Source organism: Zootermopsis nevadensis, unplaced genomic scaffold (genome assembly GCF_977971745.1).
Source record: "Zootermopsis nevadensis isolate Lab colony 2312 unplaced genomic scaffold, Znev_1.0 Znev_ptg000046l, whole genome shotgun sequence".
Taxonomy (NCBI): domain Eukaryota; kingdom Metazoa; phylum Arthropoda; class Insecta; order Blattodea; family Termopsidae; genus Zootermopsis; species Zootermopsis nevadensis.
Window position 1 is genome coordinate 488,755 of NW_028259178.1, and position 23,715 is coordinate 512,469.

The window sequence follows — 23,715 nt, forward strand, 5'->3', positions numbered from 1 at the left end:
AGCGTAAGATACGTTATTACAATTACTTACTATATTCATTTTCGTTTCTCTTTTCTAAACATGTACTTGAACGTTCTAAAAGAAAGGAAAATATTCGCTTTGTGTCGTAACTGAATAAAATTCACTCGAAAAAAAAATTGAACAAATTAATATTTCAGTTACCTCCTAATTTGTAATTTAATATACAATTAAACTATCTTGACAGTGTCGTAATTATTTTAAACACAACGTGCATTATATTTTGTATCTTGTTCTTAAGATTCATTTCTTATTTTAAGGAAAGAATTTGAAGAAACTTATAGAAAATACAGCTTAAAAGCAAAGATGACTTTAAACTTGAAGATTATTTTATTCTGCTAACGTTAGAACACGTATTTTCCCTTGTCAGGAGGTTTCATCCGTAATATAAAGACTCCAGTTGTAACGTTACCTTATTTTACTTTATTTTATTTGTGCGGAAGTTATGTATGTTAATGTGTAAAAGTTAATAGTTAGTAACAAACTGAGACTCTTGTTAAAATGTTCTCTGTCATTTCCATTCGTTTTTCCTGATTCAAATTTTAGATTCTGTGATAATGAGACTGTTTCAAAGACAACGAAATTGTTATAATGTCCATGTACGAATAATAACATTTGTCACATTATTTGTTGGAATAACATTGCTGGATATTTAGTTTAATTATAATAATCTTACTTTGTGTTTTGTGTATGCACTAAAATAATTTACATTAGGATATTTCACAGTTGTTTAAAAATAGAGTGCACTTTATTAATATAAAATCCTATTGTACGATTTGCGTTCGATTCACAATACGTAGTTTGTACTTGGTGTCTCTTAAAAGTTAATTTTCAATTTCTGGAATGTGCTCCTGTCTTTGAGTTGAAACTTTTATAAGAGTTTAATATGAAGCTAATAAAAGCAAAGAAATCCAACTAACTGAGTCGTCTATTATCAAATTGCAATTTATGGAAAATAATTTCTACAGACCTTCACGAAAGCATGGCAATTTATTGCAGAATAAACGCACGTAGGATTCGTGCAAAGTTGCCTATAAATTCTTTTCTGTTACGGACTACTAGAAAATTACCTATCACGAAATATAGGGGTATCTAAAGTAATACTAAATGATTTTATTTAAAAGACTGACAAATTAGTATTTAAAATTAAAACCATAATCTATCATTGATTAATTAAATAATATATAATTTAATAAAGTGCAAATACTGACTGCAAAAAACGTGTTCATGTATATATAAGAGTTCCAAGCTTAATACCACAGCCGTAGGTTATTTTTTTAGTGTATTTGTTTAATATTAGAACAGTGCCTTCAGTGTTTGTGTATGGAAATTTTACAACTTCTTACATTTTCTGCAAAAATACTTGCCCTATTTCGATATGTATCGATGAATGTCACAGAAAAAAATTATCCCTAAAAAAAGAATCTTTACAAGGTCTCAAACCAAGGACAGATATTTTGGGGTTTGGCTTTATTTCTGGAATGTTCTCTTGGAAACAAATTTCGTCTCGGCCCAGTTCCCTGACTGCAGGATCTACCCTCACCGGGACTCCAACTCAGGACACTTTTTAAAAAGTTTTGGTCTTTCTATATTCTCTTCCTGTTACCAAAAAATGAGTGTGCCAAGTTTGGCAAAAATCGATAAATCAGCTCTCAAGTTGTAAGTGAAAGTTCGTTCGCACGTACATGCATACCCGAGCACACAATTTAAATTTTATATAAAAGTTACTAAATTATGACTCCCCAAATACAGCCCATAAAATTTGAATTATTTTTTAAGCTAATGCAGAAACATTAATAACACCAAACTTTGGATTGGCATTAATATTGCAATGAAATAGCATAAATTCTAAGATGGTTGTCTTCTGGGTTGTTGCACCGTGTAGTGTGGTAGACGTTTTTCGACGTTTCAGAGCTCTCAGCCCTGATGATGGAGGCAGCATGGACATGTTAAACGTTGAAGGAATTCTACCGAACTACACGGCGTAAAAAGCCAGAAGACAGCCATCTTCCTACGGACAAGCGTAAAATATAAAATTTTTGATAAAAGATCGAAAAGGATAGAGTGAGTTGCAGTAACGTCAAAGTAAGAAATTGGTCCACGAAAATCTGTTCGTCACAATTTTCCTCGCCATCTCCGACTATGACGTAAAAAGTCAAAATTAATTTTCCACTCGTTGAAGTTCCATCTAATAAATTTCAAATACATATTATAAATCAGTTCTGACGAAAGTCGCTTACATTAACTGAAATTTCACAAAAAAGATTTAAGCATGCAAAGGAATGGCTTGGTGATTTTGCAAAATGACTCACAAAGAGAAAGGAGACCTCACAAAGTGTGATGTGTCGCCCCTTTTCCTCCATCCCCGCCACTCTGTAACTTCTTTTAAAGCTACTGATCTTTGTCCAACATGTTCAAATGTTGTGTTCTAATTAAAATATGCCAAGAGACAATTTTAGTTACAAAACAATTTCTTTTACAACGACCAGCTTTTTAGAAAATCATGAATAAGACATTCCAGATTGCGTATAAATTTCTGCTCGATGATTCATTTTAACAAAAACACGAAGATAAGGGCCTCGTTCTTTTGACATTTTAGGGGGAATGTACAGTCATCCGTGATGCTTAACCAATCACCAGGTCGTCAACAAATGCGGGGAACTGAATGTCATTTGTTTCTGACCTACGACCGGGAATCAAACGGACCTCCGTAACAACGAGTGAGTGATGAAAATGCTTGGGCTATTTATTACTCAAAGAGTGTCTGGAGTGTACCACAGGAACATCAGACAACTGCTTACATTCCTTATCAATGTTAATTTCAGTAAAGCTTAAAATCTGTATTCTTTAACATGCCAGTAAAATCTGCCCCCATAAGCCTCGAACCAAGGACAGATGTCGGGTCTCTAACCTCAGGTCCTGTAATTTCTTCTCCGAAACGAACGTATTTTGCCTTGGATTCGTACCTTTATCGGGGTTACGCTCCTATCAAGAGAGACCATCCTTGTCAGGACTCGAACCCAGGACAGTTTGTCAGTGTCGAGGTCTCTGTTCCTGTAATCGCTTCTTCCAAATAAAAATCTCTGATCGAGGCGCCATTGTTCTCTCTCGCTTAGATTCGGTGTTAAAGGAACCGCCCTTGCCGGGAATCGAACTCAGGAAACATTTTCTCTTCCCCAGGGATGGACTCAACAGCGCCCGGGCAAGATTACTAAAACCGGGCGTTAATCTTAGACAAGGCCAAATGAAATTGTAAAATTCTCTTCATTCCTCTTTTCAAAACTTTTAAATGTATTTCCTTCTTACAGAGAAAATATTTTATATTAATTTATGGAATTTTATCTTTGAGTAATTCTCTTTTTATTAAAGAATGTGTAAATATAGGTCGACAATGGTCAGCTTTTATATGAACAACTGCGCGTACAACAATGTAAACAGAAGTATTGGAGTTTCTAAAACACACCCCCAACAATATTGACTGAGCATGCCTTAAGGTTCATATCTCATTTCTTATGCATGCATTATAATAGACTGAATGAACCTTATCGGACTCCATTCCTTTACTAACTGTTACGTCATAGATTCCTTCGGCATTGTCGCATTAGTCAACAATCCGCTTTCGTCCTTTTGCAAAAAGCTGAGTTGTGAGTCGCTTGTAGGAGACGTGCGTCGTAGAGGAGATACTTTTGTGCTTTTAAAAGTCTTCCACAATAACCAAGGCACTTCCTTATATTCCGTGAATTCCTAAGAAACTCCTCCACTCTCTCCATTTCATTTCGTCGGTGGACATCGAGGATTCTCCCTCCCGAAGAAAGAGTGAGGTAAAGGCAACCTATTTATTATTATTATTATTATTATTGCTAATAGCATTTACTTCTGTGAACTTTGGAAGAGAATTAGACGTGTCCTCTTTCTAACATAAATTCAATTAATTATTCCACTGACTTCTGTTTGTTTACGGCATTATTTATAATAAAAGAATTCCATTAATAGCGTGGGATTCGATTTCCTAAAGCCGCAAGACATGTCAGTAGCCGAAATTCTCGATGAAGCTGTTTAATCCCTTGAAAGCCTGGGGGCAATCCTTTAAATACATTAACCGGTTGATCTTTGTAATGGCGAAGTGTAGTGTTCTCTGTGCGGTACGGACTGGACGAGCTTCGGCTTCAAATTGTTAATACGAAAAATAATTGAATCACTTTAGATTCCTTGATCCATGAACTTTGTTAGAGCTTTTGAGCGAGCTGCAAGGAATTCGTTTTAATTTTATTAATAATTGTCTGAATAAACCGAAATGCTCTCCATTCTGTAAGCGTCCACTCCTTAACCGCCCAAAGCAGGAGACGTCCGGGGGTGGTGTTTGTAAAATGGAGAATGTTTTTAATTTGGGAGCATGTGATCGAGGTTGGGTATCCAACAAAACCTCGCAGGTGTGAACTGAGTTTTCCGTTGCGAAACTTTTCCGAAAATAAGATCGAGAAATATTTTCGCTGGTTCGGTTAGCTTGGATGTAGTGACCTCCGGCCTTACCTCCACCTCTTAGAAGGGGACGTCCACTTTCGGTCTAAACATGCGCTAAATTATCCTTCCCTGAAGACTGTTTTAACTAAACAGTGGTCAGTCCCACAAATTCCTCCTCTGCATGTTCGGACATTTATTCCACTCTTCTCTTGTCTATTAACACACGATCGATTTGGTTGTTGGTTATTCCATCTGGTGATCTCCACGTGTATTTCTCTATTTGTCTCCTAGGGAAGAAAATAGAACTGATTATCATGTTTTTTCTAGTGGCTAAATCAACGAGCCTTTGGCCAGTGTCATTGGATGTGTCGTGCAGACTTTGTCTAGGTCGCCCACAATCATTTTGACATCATTAGATGGTCTGCTGTCTATTATCTGCTCCAGTTTATTTAGTTAATGCTCCTGCTTAAGAAGGGTTCCAACATTCCACGTGCCATTCTCAATATCCTTAACTTTCCGATATATTGAGGTTTCGAAACGTCTTCCTTTTTACGGTGCAAGGTTGGTAGCCTTGCAACCAAATCCCAACCTGGAGGACCAGGGCACCTGTCTTAGTCTGACCTCTGCCCCTCGACCAATCAGGCTAAGGAGGCCCTACCAGTAGCTCTTGAGGTCACTGGGGTACTCGGCCCCACCACCACCACAAGGTGCAGGTACCATGAAGTGAGGCTGGCTGGAGCTATTTTACAGAATTCGTAACTAATTCTTGAATTATTCTTCTTCGTTATCAGCTTACATGATTTCTACAGAGGTCATTAAACGTTTGAATGATTTAAATTAATTATTTTTGTCCATACATTTCTGTTTCTCATTTTCAGAGATTTCTTCTGTGAATCATTTTTTCTGCAAGAGAATTCCCAGTTGGCGGAGTGTCAACGTTTTCAAACTCTCTTTTGCAGACCGCGAGACAATAAAATTATGGCGACCATAATACAAGAGGTCCTGTCGGAACTTAAATGTCCTGTATGCATGGAATATCTTCAGCCGCCCATAATAATTTGTGCCAATGGCCACTGCACCTGCGACACTTGCAGATCACAAGTGAACAACTGTCCGGTCTGCAGAGGTAAATTTCTGAAGGTCAGAATTCGTGTTCTGGAGAACGCGATCAGCAAATTGAAAGGTACATGCAAATACCTCACTTTCGGCTGCAACGCGAGATTCCCAAAAGAAGATACGATTACCCATGAAAAAGTATGCTCACAGCGGAAATACAAGTGCCCCATAACAGGATGCACTTGGAATCGTCCTCTTGCTATGATGAAGAGCCATCTGATGGAGAAACATGGCGTCTCCGCCGGTAAAGAATCTGGTGTAGGCGTCATTTCTTTGAAAAACTTTGGGGTTAAAATTATCTGGCTTTGCATAATATTCTTTAGGTGTGAAATATTTGTCCACGTGTCTGAAGTCAGAGGCGATACGCTTTATACCTGCGCGTTTCACGTTGGACCTGAGAACAAATCTGAAGAGTTTGGATATCGTGTGGAAATCAACCGAGCAGCGGGGAAGGAACAGGCATCAGCCAATCACACAGTTCGGAACTACGAGAATGGATTTGATAACACTATCAAGTCTGGCAACTGCGCCAGTTTCAATTACAATTTTGCCAAGAAATGTGCCTTACGTGGCAAAAGGCTTGACATAAAAGTTCAAATCCTTTCTTTGGAAAAGAAAGACAGTCTCACATCATAAACTACAAAAATATATTCAGAGAATTATTGCATTATATTTTGCAAGTTTCTCTTAAGATTTATTTCTTATTTTAAGAAAAGAATTTGAAGAAACTTATGGAAAATACAGCTTAAAAGCTAAGATGACTTTAAACCTGAAGATTATTTTATTCTGCTAACTTTAGAACACGTATTTTCCCTTGTCAGGAGGTTTCATTCGTAATATAAAGACTCCAGTTGTAACGTTACCTTATTTTATTTTATTTGTGCCGAATTTATGTATTTTAATGTGTAAAAGTTAATAGTTAGTAACAAACTGAGACTCTTGTTAAAATGTTCTCAGTAATTTCTATTCGTTGTTGCCTGATTCAAATTTTAGATTCTGTGATAATGAGACTGTTTCAAAGACAACGAAATTGTTATAATGTCCATGTAAAAATAATAAAATTTGTCACATTATTTGTTGGAATAACATTGCTGGATTTTAGTTTAATTATAATAATCTTACTTTGTGTTTTGTGTATGCACTAAAATACTTTACATTAGGATATTTCACAGTGGTTTTAAAATAGAGTGCACTTTATTAATATAAAATCCTATTGTACGATTTGCGTTCGATTCACAATACGTAGTTTGTACTTGGTGTCTCTTAAAAGATAGTTTTCAATTTCTGGAATGTGCTTCAGTCTTTGAGTTGAAACTTTTATAAGAGTTTAATATGCAGCTAATAAAAGCAAAGAAATCCAACTATCTGAGTCGTCTATTATTAAATTTGCACTTTATGAAAAATAATTTCGACAGATCTTCACGAAAGCATGGCAATTTATTGCAGAATAAACGCACGTAGGATTCGTGCAAAGTTGCCTATAAATTCTTTTCTGATGCAGACTACTAGAAAATTACCTATCACGAAATATAGGGGTATCTAAAGTAATACTAAATTATTTTATTTAAAGGTCTTACAAATTAATATTTAAAATTAAAACCATAATTTATCATTGATTAATTAAACAATATATTATTTAATAAAGTGCAAATAATGACTACATGAAACATGTTTATGTATTTATGAGAGTTCCAAGCTTAATACCACAGCCGTAGCGTATCTTTTGGTGCATTTGTTTAATATTAGAACAGTGCCTTCAGTGTTTGTGTATGAAAATTTTACAACTTCTTACATTTTCTGCAAAAATACTTGCCCTATTTCGATATGTATCGTTGAATGTCTCAGAAAAAAATTATCCCTAAAAAAAGAATCTTTACAAGGACTCAAACCAAGGACAGATATTTTGGGGTTTGGCCTCCTTTTCTGGAATGTTCACTTGGAAACAAATTTCGTCTCGGTCCAGTTCCCTGACTGCAGGATCTACCCTCACCGGGACTCCAACTCAGGACACTTTTTAAAAAGTTTTGGTCTTTCTATATTCTCTTCCTGTTACCAAAAAATGAGTGTGCCAAGTTTGGCAAAAATCGATAAATCAGCTCTCAAGTTGTAAGTGAAAGTTCGTTCGCACGTACATGCATACGCGAGCACACAATTTAAATTCTACATAAAAATTACTAAATTAAGACTCCCCAAATACAGCCCATAAAATTTGAATTATTTCTTAAGCTAATGCAGAAACATTAATAAAACCAAACTTTGGATTGGCATTAATATTGCAAAGAAATAGCATAAATTCTAAGATGGTTGTCATCAGGGTTGTTGCACCGTGTAGTGTGGTAGAAGTTTTTCGAATTTTCTGAGCTCTCAGTCCTGATGATGGAGGCAGCATGGACATGTTAAACGTTGAAGGAATTCTACCGAACTACACGGCGTAAAAAGCCAGAAGACAGCCATCTTCCTACGGACAAGCGTAAAATATAAAATTTTTGATAAAAGATCGAAAAGGATAGAGTGAGTTGCAGTAACGTCAAAGTAAGAAATTGGTCCACGAAAATCTGTTCGTCACAATTTTCCTCGCCATCTCCGACTATGACGTAAAAAGTCGAAATTAATTTTCCACTCGTTGAAGTTGCATTTAATAATTGCAAATAAATATTATAAATCAGTTCTGACGAAAGTCGCTTACATTAACTGAAATTTCACAAAAGATTTAAGAATGCAAAGGAATGGCTTGGTGATTTTGCAAAATGACACATAAAGAGAAAGGAGCCCTCACAAACTGAGAGTGTCGCCCCTTTTCCTCCATCCCCGCCACTCTGTAACTTCTTTTAATGCTACTGATCTCTGTCCAACATGTTCAAATGTTGTGTTCTAATTAAAATATGCCAAGAGACAATTTTAATTTGCAAAACAATTACTTTTACAACGACCAGGTTTTTAGAAAATCATGAATAAGACATTCCAGATTGCGTATAAATTTCTGCTCGATGATTCATTTTAACAAAAACACGAAGATAAGGGCCTCGTTCTTTTGACATTTTAGGGGGAATGTACAGTCATCCGTGATGATTAACCAATCACCAGGTCGTCAACAAATGCGGGGAACTGAATGTCATTTGTTTCTGACCTACGACCGGGAATCAAACGGACCTCCGTAATCAACGAGTGAGTGATGAAAATGCTTGGGCTATTTATTACTGGAAGAGTGCCTGGAGTGTACCGCAGGAACATCAGACAACTGCTTACATTCCTTATCAATGTTAATTTCAGTAAAGCTTAAAATCTGTATTCTTTAACATGCCAGTAAAATCTGCCCCCATAAGACTCGAACCAAGGACAGTTGTCGGGTCTCTAACCTCAGGTCCTGTAATTTATTCTCCGAAACGAACGTATTTTGCCTTGGATTCGTACCTTTATCGGGGTTACGCTCCTATCAAGAGATACCATCCTTGTCAGGACTCGAACCCAGGACAGTTTGTCAGTGTCGAGGTCCCTGTTCCTGTAATCGCCTCTTCCAAATAAAAAACTCTGATCGAGGCGCCATTGTTCTCTCTCGCCTAGATTCGGTGTTAAAGGAACCGCCCTTGCCGGGAATCGAACTCAGGAAACATTTTCTCTCCCCCAGGGATGGACTCAACAGCGCCCGGGCAAGATTACTAAACCCGGGCGTTATTCTTAAACAAGGGCAAATGAAATTTTAAAATTCTCTTCATTCCTCTTTTCAAAACTTTTAAATGTATTTCCTTCTTACAGAGAAAATATTTTATATTAATTTATGGAATTTTATCTTTGAGTAATTCTCTTTTTATTAAAGAATGTGTAAATATAGGTCGACAATGGTCAGCTTTTATATGAACAACTGCGTGTAGAACAATGTAAACAGAAGTATTGGAATTTCTAAAACACACCCCCAACAATATTGACTGAGCATGCCTTAAGGCTCATTTCTCATTTCTTATGCATGCATTATAATAGACTGAATGAACCGTATCGCACTCCATTCCTTTACTAACTGTTACGTCATAGATTCCTTCGGCATTGTCGCATTAGTCAACAATCCGCTTTCGTCATTGTGCAAAAAGCTGAGTTGTGAGTCGCTTGTAGGAGAAGTGCGTCGTAGAGTAGATACTTTTGTGCTTTTAAAAGTATTCCACAATAACCAAGGCACTTCCTTATATTCCGTGAATTCCTAAGAAACTCCTTCACTCTCTCCATTTTATTTCGTCGGTGGACATCGAGGATTCTCCCTCCCGAAGAAAGAGTCAGGTAAAGGCAACCTATTTATTATTATTATTATTATTATTGCTAATAGCATTTACATCTGTGAAGTTTGGAAGAGAATTAGACGTGTCTTCTTTCTAACATAAATTCAATTAATTATTCCACTGACTTCTGTTTGTTTACGGCATTATTTATAATAAAAGAATTCCATTAATAGTGTGGGATTCGATTTCCTAAAGCCGCAAGACATGTCAGTAGCCGAAATTCTCGATGAAGCTGTTTAATCCCTTGAAAGCCTGGGGGCAATCCTTTAAATACATTAACCGGTTGATCTTTGTAATGGCGAAGTGTAGTGTTCTCTGTGCGGTACGGACTGGACGAGCTTCGGCTTCAAATGGTTAATAAATTGGGCCTCTGTTACGAAAAATAATTGAATCACTTTAGATTCCTTGATCCATGAACTTTGTTAGAGCTTTTGAGCGAGCTGCAAGGAATTCGTTTTAACTTTATTAATAATTGTCTGAATAAACCGAAATGCTCTCCATTCCGTAAGCGTCCACTCCTTAACACCCCAAAGCAGGAGACGTCCGGGGGTGGTGTTTGTAAAATGGAGAATGTTTTTAATTTGGGAGCATGTGATCGAGGTTGGGTATCCAACAAAACCTCGCAGGTGTGAACTGAGTTTTCCGTTGCGAAACTTTTCAGAAAAAAAAGATCGAGAAATACTTTCGCTGGTTTGGTTCGCTTCGATGTAGTGACCTCCGGCCTTACCTCCACCTCTTAGAAGGGGACGTCCTCTTCCGGTCTAAACACGCGCTAAATTATCCTTCCCTGAAGACTGTTTTAACTAAACAGTGGTCAGTCCCACAAATTCCTCCTCTGCATGTTCGGACATTTTTCCACTCTTCTCTTGTCTATTAACACACGATCGATTTGGTTGTTGGTTATTCCATCTGGTGATCTCCACGTGTATTTCTCTATTTGTCTCCTAGCGAAGAAAATAGAACTGATTATCATGTTTTTTCTAGTGGCTAAATCAACGAGCCTTTGGCCAATGTCATTGGATGTGTCGTGTAGACTTTGTTTAGGTCGCCCACCATCATTTTGGCATCATTAGATGATCTGCTGTCTATTATCTGCTCCAGTTTATTTAGTTAATTGATCTCTTAATGCTCCTGCTTAAGAAGGGTTCCAAAATTCCACGTGCCATTCTCAATATCCTTAACTTTCCGATTTATTGAGGTTTCGAAACGTCTTCCTTTTTACGGTGCAAGGTTGGTAGCCTTGCAACCAAATCCCAACCTGGAGGACCAGGGCACCTGTCTTAGTCTGACCTCTGCCCCTCGACCAATCAGGCTAAGGAGGCCCTACCAGTAGCTCTTGAGGTCACTGGGGTACTCGGCCCCACCACCACCACAAGGTGCAGGTACCATGAAGTGAGGCTGGCGGAAGCTATTTTACAGAATTCGTAACTAATTCTTGAATTATTCTTCTTCGTTATCAGCTTACATGATTTCTACAGAGGTCATTAAACGTTTGAATGATTTAAATTAATTATTTTTGTCCATACATTTCTGTTTCTCATTTTCAGAGATTTCTTCTGTGAATCATTTTTTCTGCAAGAGAATTCCCAGTTGGCGGAGTGTCAACGTTTTCAAACTCTCTTTTGCAGACCGCGAGACAATAAAATTATGGCGACCATAATACAAGAGGTCCTGTCGGAACTTAAATGTCCTGTATGCATGGAATATCTTGAGCCGCCCATAATAATTTGTGCCAATGGCCACTGCACCTGCGACACTTGCAGATCACAAGTGAAAGATTGTCCGGTCTGCAGAGGTAAATTTCTGAAGGTCAGAATTCGTGTTCTGGAAAGTGTGACAAGGAAATTGATCGTCCGATGCAAAAACTACACTTTCGGCTGCAATGCGACATTCCTAAAACATGACACGATTACCCATGAAAAAGTCTGCCCACAGCGGAAATACAAGTGTCCCATAACAGGATGCACTTGGAATCGTCCTCTTGCTATGATGAAGAGCCATCTGATGGAGAAACATGGCGTCTCCGCCGGTAAAGAATCTGGTGTAGGCGTCATTTCTTTGAAAAACTTTGGGGTTAAAATTATCTGGCTTTGCATAATATTCTTTAGGTCTGAAATATTTGTCCACGTGTCTGAAGTCAGAGGCGATACGCTTTATACCTGCGCGTTTCACGTTGGACCTGAGAACAAATCTAAGGAGTTTGGATATCGTGTGGAAATCAGCCGAGCAGCGGGTATGGAACAGGCATCAGCCAAGCACACAGTTCGGAACTACGAGAATGGATTTGATGACACTATCAAGTCTGGCAACTGCGCCAGTTTCAATTACAATTTTGCCAAGAAATGTGCCTTACATGACGACAGACTCGAAATGAAAGTTCAAATCCTTTCTTTGGAAAAGAAAGACAGTCTCACATCATAAACTACAAAAATATATTCAGAGAACTTCAGCGACACAAGTTTAGTTGGCCAAACCAGAAGCTTTGTCTTATTTATAAAGAGTGGACCCTCCTATGGAGTGAGTCCATTATCCTCGGACAATAAAGCACGATCCGAAATGTGAAATTGTAAACGTATTTAATTTCAAGCGTAAGATACATTATTACAATTACTTACTATATTCATTTTCGTTTCTCTTTTCTAAACATGTACTTGAACGTTCTAAAAGAAAGGAAAATATTCGCTTTGTGTCGTAACTGAAGTAGATTCACTCGAAAATAAATTTGAACAAATTAATATTTCAGTTATACCCTAATTTGTAATTTAATATACAATTAAACTATCTTGACAGTGTCGTAATTATTTTAAACACAACGTGCATTATATTTTGTGTCTTGTTCTTAAGATTTATTTCTTATTTTAAGGAAAGAATTTGAAGAAACTTATAGAAAATACAGCTTAAAAGCAAAGCTGACTTTAAACCTGAAGATTATTTTATTCCGCTAAACTTAGAACACGTATTTTCCCTTGTAAAGAAGTTTCATTCGTAATATAAAGACTCCAGTTGTAACGTTTTCTTATTTTATTTTATTTGTGCCGAATTTATGTATGTTAATGTGTAAAAGTAAATAGTTAGTAACAAACTGAGACTCTTGTTAAAATGTTCTCTGTCATTTCCATTCGTTGTTGCCTGATTCAAGTTTTAGCTTCTGTGATACTGAGACTGTATTAATGACATGATATTGTTATGATGTCCATGTACGAATAATAACATTTGTCACATTATTTGTTGGAATAACATTGCTGGATTATAGTTTAATTATAATAATCTTAATTTGTGTTTTGTTTATGCACTAAAATATTTTACATTAGGATATTTCACAGTGGTTTTAAAATAGAGTGCACTTTATTAATATAAAATCCTATTGTACGATTTGCGTTCGATTCACAATACGTAGTTTGTACTTGGTGTCTCTTAAAAGATAAGTTTTCAATTTCTGGAATGTGTTGTTGTCTTTGAGTTGAAACTTTTATAAGAGTTTAATATGCAGCTAATAAAAGCAAAGAAATCCAACTAACTGAGTCGTCTATTATCAAATTGCACTTTATGTAAAATAATTTCTAAAGACCTTCACGAAAGCATGGCAATTTATTGCAGAATAAACACAAGTAGGATTTGTGCAAAGTCGCCTATAAATTCTTTTCTGTTACGGACTACTAGAAAATTACCTATCACGAAATATAGGGGTATCTAAAGTAATACTAAATGATTTTATTTAAAAGACTGACAAATTAGTATTTAAAATTAAAACCATAATCTATCATTGATTAATTAAACAATATATTATTTAATAAAGTGCAAATAATGACTGCAAAAAACGTGTTCATGTATGTACGAGAGTTCCAAGCTTAATACCACAACCGCAGCGTATCTTTTAGTGCATTTGTTTAATATTAGGACAGTGCCTTCAGTGTTTGTGTATGGAAATTTTACAACTTCTTACATTTTCTGCAAAAATACTTGCCCTATTTCGATATGTATCGATGAATGTCACAGAAAAAAATTATCCCTAAAAAAAGAATCTTTACAAGGACTCAAACCAAGGACAGATATTTTGGGGTTTGGCCTCCTTTTCTGGAATGTTCTCTTGGAAACAAATTTCGTCTCGGCCCAGTTCCCTGACTGCAGGATCTACCCTCACCGGGACACAAACTCAGGACACTTTTTCAAAGTTTTGGTCTTTCTATATTCTCTTCCTGTTACCAAAAAATGAGTGTGCCAAGTTTGGCAAAAATCGATAAATCAGCTCTTAAGTTGTAAGTGAAAGTTCGTTCGCACGTACATGCATACGCGCACACACAATTTAAATTTTACATAAAAATTACTAAATTAAGACTCCCCAAATACATCCCATGCAGAAACATTAATAATACCAAACTTTGGATTGGCATTAATATTGCAATGAAATAGCATAAATTCTAAGATGGTTGTCATCTGGGTTGTTGCACTGTGTAGTGTGGTAGAAGATTTTCGACGTTTCAGAGCTCGCAGGCCTGATGATGGAGGCAGCAAGGACATGTTAAACGTTGAAGGAATTCTACCGAACTACACGGCGTAAAAAGCCAGAAGACAGCCATCTTCCTACGGACAAGCGTAAAATATAAAATTTTTGATAAAAGATCGAAAAGGAAAGAGTGAGTTGCAGTGACGTCAAAGTAAGAAATTGGTCCACGAAAATCTGTTCGTCACAATTTTCCTCGCCATCTCCGACTATGACGTAAAAAGTCAAAATTAATTTTCCACTCGTTGAAGTTCCATCTAATAAATTTCAAATACATATTATAAATCAGTTCTGACGAAAGTCGCTTACATTAACTGAAATTTCACAAAAAAGATTTAAGCATGCAAAGGAATGGCTTGGTGATTTTGCAAAATGACTCACAAAGAGAAAGGAGACCTCACAAAGTGTGATGTGTCGCCCCTTTTCCTCCATCCCCGCCACTCTGTAACTTCTTTTAAAGCTACTGATCTTTGTCCAACATGTTCAAATGTTGTGTTCTAATTAAAATATGCCAAGAGACAATTTTAGTTACAAAACAATTTCTTTTACAACGACCAGCTTTTTAGAAAATCATGAATAAGACATTCCAGATTGCGTATAAATTTCTGCTCGATGATTCATTTTAACAAAAATACGAAGATAAGGGCCTCGTTCTTTTGACATTTTAGGGGGAATGTACAGTCATCCGTGATGCTTAACCAATCACCAGGTCGTCAACAAATGCGGGGAACTGAATGTCATTTGTTTCTGACCTACGACCGGGAATCAAACGGACCTCCGTAACAACGAGTGAGTGATGAAAATGCTTGGGCTATTTATTACTCAAAGAGTGTCTGGAGTGTACCACAGGAACATCAGACAACTGCTTACATTCCTTATCAATGTTAATTTCAGTAAAGCTTAAAATCTGTATTCTTTAACATGCCAGTAAAATCTGCCCCCATAAGCCTCGAACCAAGGACAGATGTCGGGTCTCTAACCTCAGGTCCTGTAATTTCTTCTCCGAAACGAACGTATTTTGCCTTGGATTCGTACCTTTATCGGGGTTACGCTCCTATCAAGAGATACCATCCTTGTCAGGACTCGAACCCAGGACAGTTTGTCAGTGTCGAGGTCCCTGTTCCTGTAATCGCCTCTTCCAAATAAAAAACTCTGATCCTGGCGCCATTGTTCTCTCTCGCTTAGATTCGGAGTTAAAGGAACCGCCCTTGCCGGGAATCGAACTCAGGAAACATTTTCTCTCCCCCAGGGATGGACTCAACAGCGCCCGGGCAAGATTACTAAACCCGGGCGTTATTCTTAAACAAGGGCAAATGAAATTTTAAAATTCTCTTCATTCCTCTTTTCAAAACTTTTAAATGTATTTCCTTCTTACAGAGAAAATATTTTATATTAATTTATGGAAATTAACCAAACTTTATCTTTGGGTAATTCTCTTTTTATTAAAGAAAGTGTAAATATAGGTCGACAATGGTCAGCTTTTATATGAACACCTGCGCGTACAACAATGTAAACAGAAGTATTGGAATTTCTAAAAAACACCCCCAACAATATTGACTGAGCATGCCTTAAGGCTCATTTCTCATTTCTTGTGCATGCATTATAATAGACTGAATGAACCGTATCGCACTCCATTCCTTTACTAACTGTTACGTCATCGATTCATTCGGCATTGTCGCATTAGTCAACAATCCGCTTTCGTCATTGTGCAAAAAGCTGAGTTGTGAGTCGCTTGTAGGAGAAGTGCGTCGTAGAGGAGATACTTTTCTGCTTTTAAAAGTCTTCCACAATAACCAAGGCACTTCCTTATATTCCGTGAATTCCTAAGAAACTCCTTCACTCTCTCCATTTCATTTCGTCGGTGGACATCGAGGATTCCCCCTCCCGAAGAAAGAGTGAGGTAAAGGCAACCTATTTATTATTATTATTATTATTATTGCTAATAGCATTTACTTCTGTGAACTTTGGAAGAGAATTAGACGTGTCTTCTTTCTAACATAAATTCAATTAATTATTCCACTGGCTTCTGTTTGTTTACGGCATTATTTATAATAAAAGAAATTCCATTAATAGTGTGGGATTCGATTTGCTAAAGCCGCAAGACATGTCAGTAGCCGAAATTCTCGATGAAGCTGTTTAATCCCTTGAAAGCCTGGTGGCAATCCTTTAAATACATCAACCGGTTGATCTTTGTAATGGCGAAGTGTAGTGTTCTCTGTGCGGTACGGACTGGACGAGCTTCGGCTTCAAATTTTTAATAAATGGGGCCTCTGTTACGAAAAATAATTGAATCACTTTAGATTCCTTGATCCATGAGCTTTGTTAGAGCTTTTGAGCGAGATGCAAGGAATTCGTTTTAATTTTATTAATAATTGTCTGAATTAACCGAAATGCTCTCCATTCTGTAAGCGTCCACTCCTTAACACCCCAAAGCAGCAGACGTCCGGGGGTGGTGTTTGTAAAATGGAGAATGTTTTTAATTTGGGAGCATGTGATCGAGGTTGGGTATCCAACAAAACCTCGCAGGTGTGAACTGAGTTTTCTGTTGCGAAACTTTTCCGAAAATAAATCGGGAAGTATTTTCGCTGGTTTGGTTCGCTTCGATGTAGTGACCTCCGAACTTACCTCCACCGCTTAGAAGCGGACGTCCACTTCCGGTCTAAACACGCGCTAAATTATCCTTCCCTGAAGACTGTTTTAACTAAACAGTGGTCAGTCCCACAAATTTCTCCTCTGCATGTTCGGACATTTATTCCACTCTTCTCTTGTCTATTAACACACGATCGATTTGGTTGTTGGTTATTCCATTTGGTGATCTCCACGTGTATTTCTCTATTTGCCTCCTAGCGAAGAAAATAGAACTGATTATCATGTTTTTTCTAGTGGCTAAATCAACGAGCCTTTGGCCAATGTCATTGGATGTGTCGTGTAGACTTTGTTTAGGTCGCCCTCCATCATTTTGGCATCATTAGATGGTCTGCTGTCTATTATCTGCTCCAGTTTATTTAGTTAATGCTCCTGCTTAAGAAGGGTTCCAACATTCCACGTGCCATTCTCAATATCCTTAACATTCCGATTTATTGAGGTTTCGAAACGTCTTCTTTTTTACGGTGCAAGGTTGGTAGCCTTGCAACCAAATCCCAACCTGGAGGACCAGGGAACTTGTCTTAGTCTGACCTCTGCCCCTCGACCAATCAGGCGAAGGAGGCCCTACCAGTAGCTCTCGAGGTCACTGGGGTACTCGGCCCCACCACCACCACAAGGTGCAGGTACAATGAAGTGAGGCTGGCTGGAGCTATTTTACAGAATTCGTATTATTATTCTTTTTCGTTATCAGCTTACATGATTTCTACAGAGGACATTAAACGTTTGAATAATTTAAATTAATTATTTTTGGCCATACATTTCTGTTTCTTATTTTCAGAGAGTTCTTCTGTGAATCATCTTTTCTGCAAGAGAATTCCCAGTTGGCGGAGTGTCAACGTTTTCAAACGCGAGCCAATAAAATTATGGCGACCATAATACAAGAGGTCCTGTCGGAACTTAAATGTCCTGTATGCATGGAATATCTTCGGCCGCCCATAATAATTTGTGCCAATGGCCACTGCACCTGCGACAATTGCAGATCACAAGTGAACAATTGTCCGGTCTGCAGAGGTAAATTTCTGAAGGTCAGAATTCGTGTTCTGGAGAACGCGATCATCAAATTGAAAGGTACATGCAAATACCTCACTTTCGGCTGCAATGCGACATTCCCAAAAGAAGATACGATTACCCATGAAAAAGTATGCTCACAGCGGAAATACAAGTGCCCCATAACAGGATGCACTTGGAATCGTCCTCTTGCTATGATGAAGAGCCATCTGATGGAGAAACATGGCGTCTCCGCCGGTAAAGAATCTGGTGTAGGCGTCATTTCTTTGAAAAACTTTGGGGTTAAAATTATCTGGCTTTGCATAATATTCTTTATGTCTGAAATATTTGTCCACGTGTCTCAAGTCAGAGGCGATACGCTTTATACCTGCGCGTTTCACGTTGGACCTGAGAACAAATCTAAGGAGTTTGGATATCGTGTGGAAATCAACCGAGCAGCGGGGAAGGAACAGGCATCAGCCAATCACACAGTTCCGAACTACGAGAATGGATTTGATCACACTATCAAGTCTGGCAACTGCGCCAGTTTCAATTACAATTTTGCCAAGAAGTGTGCCTTACATGACGACAGACTCGAAATGAAAGTTCAAATCCTTTCTTTGGAAACTAAAGACGGTCCCACATCATAAACTACAAAAATATATTCAGAGAACTTCAGAGACACAAGTTTAGTTGGCCAAACCAGGAGCTTTGTCTTATTTATAAAGAGTGGACCCTCCTATGGAGTGACTCCATTATCCTCGGACAATAAAGTACGATGCGAAATGTTAAATTGTAAATTAATTTAATTTTCAGCGTAAGATACATTATTACAATTACTTACTATATTCATTTTCGTTTATCTCTTCTAAACATGTACTTGAACGTTCTAAAATAAAGGAAAATATTCGCTTTGTGTCGTAACTGAATAAAATTCACTCGAAAAAAAAAACTGAACAAATTAATATTTCAGTTACCTCCTAATTTGTAATTTAATATACAATTAAACTATCTTGACAGTGTCGTAATTATTTTAAACACAACGTGCATTATATTTTGTATCTTGTTCTTAAGATTCATTTCTTATTTTAAGGAAAGAATTTGAAGAAACTTATAGAAAATACAGCTTAAAAGCAAAGATGACTTTAAACTTTAAGATTATTTTATTCTGCTAACTTTAGAACACGTATTTTCCCTTGTCAGGAGGTTTCATCCGTAATATAAAGACTCCAGTTGTAACGTTACCTTATTTTATTTTATTTGTGCCGAATTTATGTATGTTAATGTGTAAAAGTTAATAGTTAGTGACAAACTGAGATTCTTGCTAAAATGTTCTCAGTAATTTCCATTCGTTGTTGCCTGATTCAAGTTTTAGATTCTGTGATAATGAGACTGTATTAATGACAATGAAAATCTTATAATGTCCATGTACGAATAATAACATTTGTCACATTATTTGTTGGAATAACATTGCTGGATTTCAGTTTAATTATAATAATCTTACTTTGTGTTTTGTGTATGCACTAAAATAATTTACATTAGGATATTTCACAGCTGATTTAAAAAAGAGTGCACTTTATTAATATAAAATCCTATTGTACGATTTGCGTTCGATTCACAATACGTAGTTTGTACTTGGTGTCTCTTAAAAGTTAGTTTTCAATTTCTGGAATGTGCTCCTGTCTTTGAGTTGAAACTTTTATAAGAGTTTAATACGAAGCTAATAAAAGCAAAGAAATCCAACTAACTGAGTCGTCTATTATTAAATTTCAATTTAAGAAAAATAATTTCTACAGATCGTCACGAAAGGATGGCAATTTATTGCAGAAGAAACGTAAGTATTATTCGTCAAAACCAAATTTAAAATCTGATCTATTACAGACTACTAGAAAATTACCTTTCACGAAATATAGGGAAATGTAAGGTCGTCAACCTATTTGTCGTCAAAAAATGACGTCATCAACAATGTCAACAGATATTTGTTTACTCGGCATTGTTGTGGAACACAACAATGCCGAGTAAACAAATAACACTTCACAACAAGGAAATCAAAGAATATCAAGCCAGTCGCATTATCACTGCTCCAGAAGCAGCACGTCGCATTCTTCAAAATTGACTGACAGTTATCCTAAAACATCAGAAAAGTGAAAGAAGACGTTATCAAGTATTTGAAGTACCAACTCCAACAAGGTAAACTGATACTCATTCGATATATTACGATTACGAAAACTATTATGAAAACTGACTTTATGATCGATTTTAAGACGAAGATTTGCAAGGGTGGGGTTGGACATAGAAAGTTGACTGACCAAGAACAGTTGGCCTCTGAACAGCGACGTAAAGAACTAACACATCAGATTAGAGACAGCGGGGTTAGTTTAGTGTGTTACTTAAGATTTTAAAACACAACCAACAACCCGAAGGGGTGGGGTTGGTCAAGTGTTTAAGCCCTGAATTCGGGGGGATAGTTTAGTTTGTAACGTAAGAATTTAAAACGCAACCAACCCGAAGGGGGGGTTGGTTGCTTTTTGAACACTTGACCAATCCCCCGAGGAGCTCCGAAAGAAGCGCTCTGCTCTAGTATTTCTCTATTTGTCTCCTAGGGAAGAAAGTAGAACTGATTATCATGTTTTTTCTAGTGGCTAAATCAACGAGCCTTTGGCCAATGTCATTGGATGTGTCGTGTACACTTTGTTTAGGTCGCCCACCATCTTCTTGGCATCATTAGATGGTCTGCTGTCTATTATCTGCTCCAGTTTATTTCGTTATCAGCTTACATGATTTCTACAGAGGTCATTAAACGTTTGAATAATTTAAATTAATTATTTTTGGTCATACATTTCTGTTTCTTATTTTCAGATACTTCTTCTGTGAATCATCTTTTCTGCAAGAGAATTCCCAGTTGGCGGAGTGTCAACGTTTTCAAAAGCGAAACAATAAAATTATGGCGACCATAATACAAGAGGTCCTGTCGGAACTCAAATGTCCTGTATGCATGGAATATCTTCGGCCGCCCATAATAATTTGTGCCAATGGCCACTGCACCTGCGACACTTGCAGATCACAAGTGAAAGATTGTCCGGTCTGCAGAGGTAAATTTCTGAATGTCACAATTCGTGTTCTGGAAAGTGTGACAAGGAAATTGATCGTCCAATGCAAAAACTACACTTTCGGCTGCAATGCGAGATTCCTAAAAGATGACACGATTACCCATGAAAAAGTATGCTCACAGCGGAAATACAAGTGTCCCATAACAGGATGCACTTGGAATCGTCCTCTTGCTATGATGAAGAGCCATCTGATGGAGAAACATGGCGTCTCCGCCGGTAAAGAATCTGGTGTAGGCGTCATTTCTTTGAAAAACTTTGGGGTTAAAATTATCTGGCTTTGCATAATATTCTTTAGGTCTGAAATATTTGTCCACGTGTCTCAAGTCAGAGGCGATACGCTTTATACCTGCGCGTTTCACGTTGGACCTGAGAACAAATCTAAGGAGTTTGGATATCGTGTGGAAATCAACCGAGCAGCGGGGAAGGAACAGGCATCAGCCAAGCACACAGTTCGGAACTACGAGAATGGATTTGATGACACTATCAAGTCTGGCAGCTGCGCCAGTTTCAATTACAATTTTGCCAAGAAGTGTGCCTTACGTGGCAACAGACTTGACATGAAAGTTCAAATCCTTTCTTTGGAAAAGAAAGACAGTCTCACATCATAAACTACAAAAATATATTCAGAGAACTTCAGCGACACAAGTTTAGTTGGCCAGACCAGAAGCTTTGTGTAATTTATAAACAGTGGACCCTCCTATGGAGTGAGTCCATTATCCTCGGACAATAAAGCACGATCCGAAATGTTAAATTGTAAACGTATTTCATTTTCAGCGTAAGATACGTTATTACAATTACTTACTATATTCATTTTCGTTTCTCTTTTCTAAACATGTACTTGAACGTTCTAAAAGAAAGGAAAATATTCGCTTTGTGTCGTAACTGAAGTAGATTCACTCGAAAAAAAAATTGAACAAATTAATATTTCAGTTACCTCCTAATTTGTAATTTAATATACAATTAAACTATCTTGACAGTGTCGTAATTATTTTAAACACAACGTGCATTATATTTTGTATCTTGTTCTTAAGATTCATTTCTTATTTTAAGGAAAGAATTTGAAGAAACTTATAGAAAATACAGCTTAAAAGCAAAGATGACTTTAAACTTGAAGATTATTTTATTCTGCTAAATTTAGAACACGTATTTTCCCTTGTCAGGAGGTTTCATCCGTAATATAAAGACTCCAGTTGTAACGTTACCTTATTTTACTTTATTTTATTTGTGCGGAAGTTATGTATGTTAATGTGTAAAAGTTAATAGTTAGTAACAAACTGAGACTCTTGTTAAAATGTTCTCTGTCATTTCCATTCGTTTTTTCTGATTCAAATTTTAGATTCTGTGATAATGAGACTGTTTCAAAGACAACGAAATTGTTATAATGTCCATGTACGAATAATAACATTTGTCACATTATTTGTTGGAATAACATTGCTGGATATTTAGTTTAATTATAATAATCTTACTTTGTGTTTTGTGTATGCACTAAAATAATTTACATTAGGATATTTCACAGTTGTTTAAAAATAGAGTGCACTTTATTAATATAAAATCCTATTGTACGATTTGCGTTCGATTCACAATACGTAGTTTGTACTTGGTGTCTCTTAAAAGTTAATTTTCAATTTCTGGAATGTGCTCCTGTCTTTGAGTTGAAACTTTTATAAGAGTTTAATATGAAGCTAATAAAAGCAAAGAAATCCAACTAACTGAGTCGTCTATTATCAAATTGCAATTTATGGAAAATAATTTCTACAGACCTTCACGAAAGCATGGCAATTTATTGCAGAATAAACGCACGTAGGATTCGTGCAAAGTTGCCTATAAATTCTTTTCTGTTACGGACTACTAGAAAATTACCTATCACGAAATATAGGGGTATCTAAAGTAATACTAAATGATTTTATTTAAAAGACTGACAAATTAGTATTTAAAATTAAAACCATAATCTATCATTGATTAATTAAATAATATATAATTTAATAAAGTGCAAATACTGACTGCAAAAAACGTGTTCATGTATATATAAGAGTTCCAAGCTTAATACCACAGCCGTAGGTTATTTTTTTAGTGTATTTGTTTAATATTAGAACAGTGCCTTCAGTGTTTGTGTATGAAAATTTTACAACTTCTTACATTTTCTGCAAAAATACTTGCCCTATTTCGATATGTATCGTTGAATGTCACAGAAAAAAAATTATCCCTAAAAAAAGAATCATTACAAGGTCTCAAACCAAAGACAGATATTTTGGGGTTTGGCCTCCTTTTTTGGAATGTTCTCTTGGAAACAAATTTCGTCTCGGCCCAGTTCCCTGACTTCAGAATCTACCCTCACCGGGACACTAACTCAGGACACTTTTCCAAAGTTTTGGTCTTTCTATATTCTCTTCCTGTTACCAAAAAATGAGTGTGCCAAGTTTGGCAAAAATCGATAAATCAGCTCTCAAGTTGTAAGTGAAAGTTCGTTCGCACGTACATGCATACGCGAGCACACAATTTAAATTTTACATAAAAATTACTAAATTAAGACTCCCCAAATACAGCCCATAAAATTTGAAATATTTCTTAAGCTAATGCAGAAACATTAATAACACCAAACTTTGGATTGGCA

The 23,715-nt window shown here is 36.7% G+C and overlaps 1 protein-coding gene and 2 long non-coding RNA genes across 3 annotated transcripts in view; 2 read left to right on the top strand and 1 right to left on the bottom strand.

The window, feature by feature from the left end:
* The window catches only part of Use1 (Vesicle transport protein Use1), a 216,326-nt gene that overhangs the window by 42,461 nt on the left and 150,150 nt on the right, over window positions 1–23,715 (bottom strand). The gene's annotated exons all lie outside the window — the stretch shown is intronic.
* LOC147871569 (uncharacterized) lies at window positions 3,656–6,956 on the top strand. The gene is made up of 2 exons (XR_015538668.1): window positions 3,656–3,839; window positions 5,358–6,956. It is a non-coding gene; the product is annotated as an uncharacterized LOC147871569 (long non-coding RNA).
* LOC147871570 (uncharacterized) lies at window positions 19,928–22,078 on the top strand. Its single transcript, XR_015538667.1, has 2 exons — window positions 19,928–20,184; window positions 20,854–22,078. It is a non-coding gene; the product is annotated as an uncharacterized LOC147871570 (long non-coding RNA).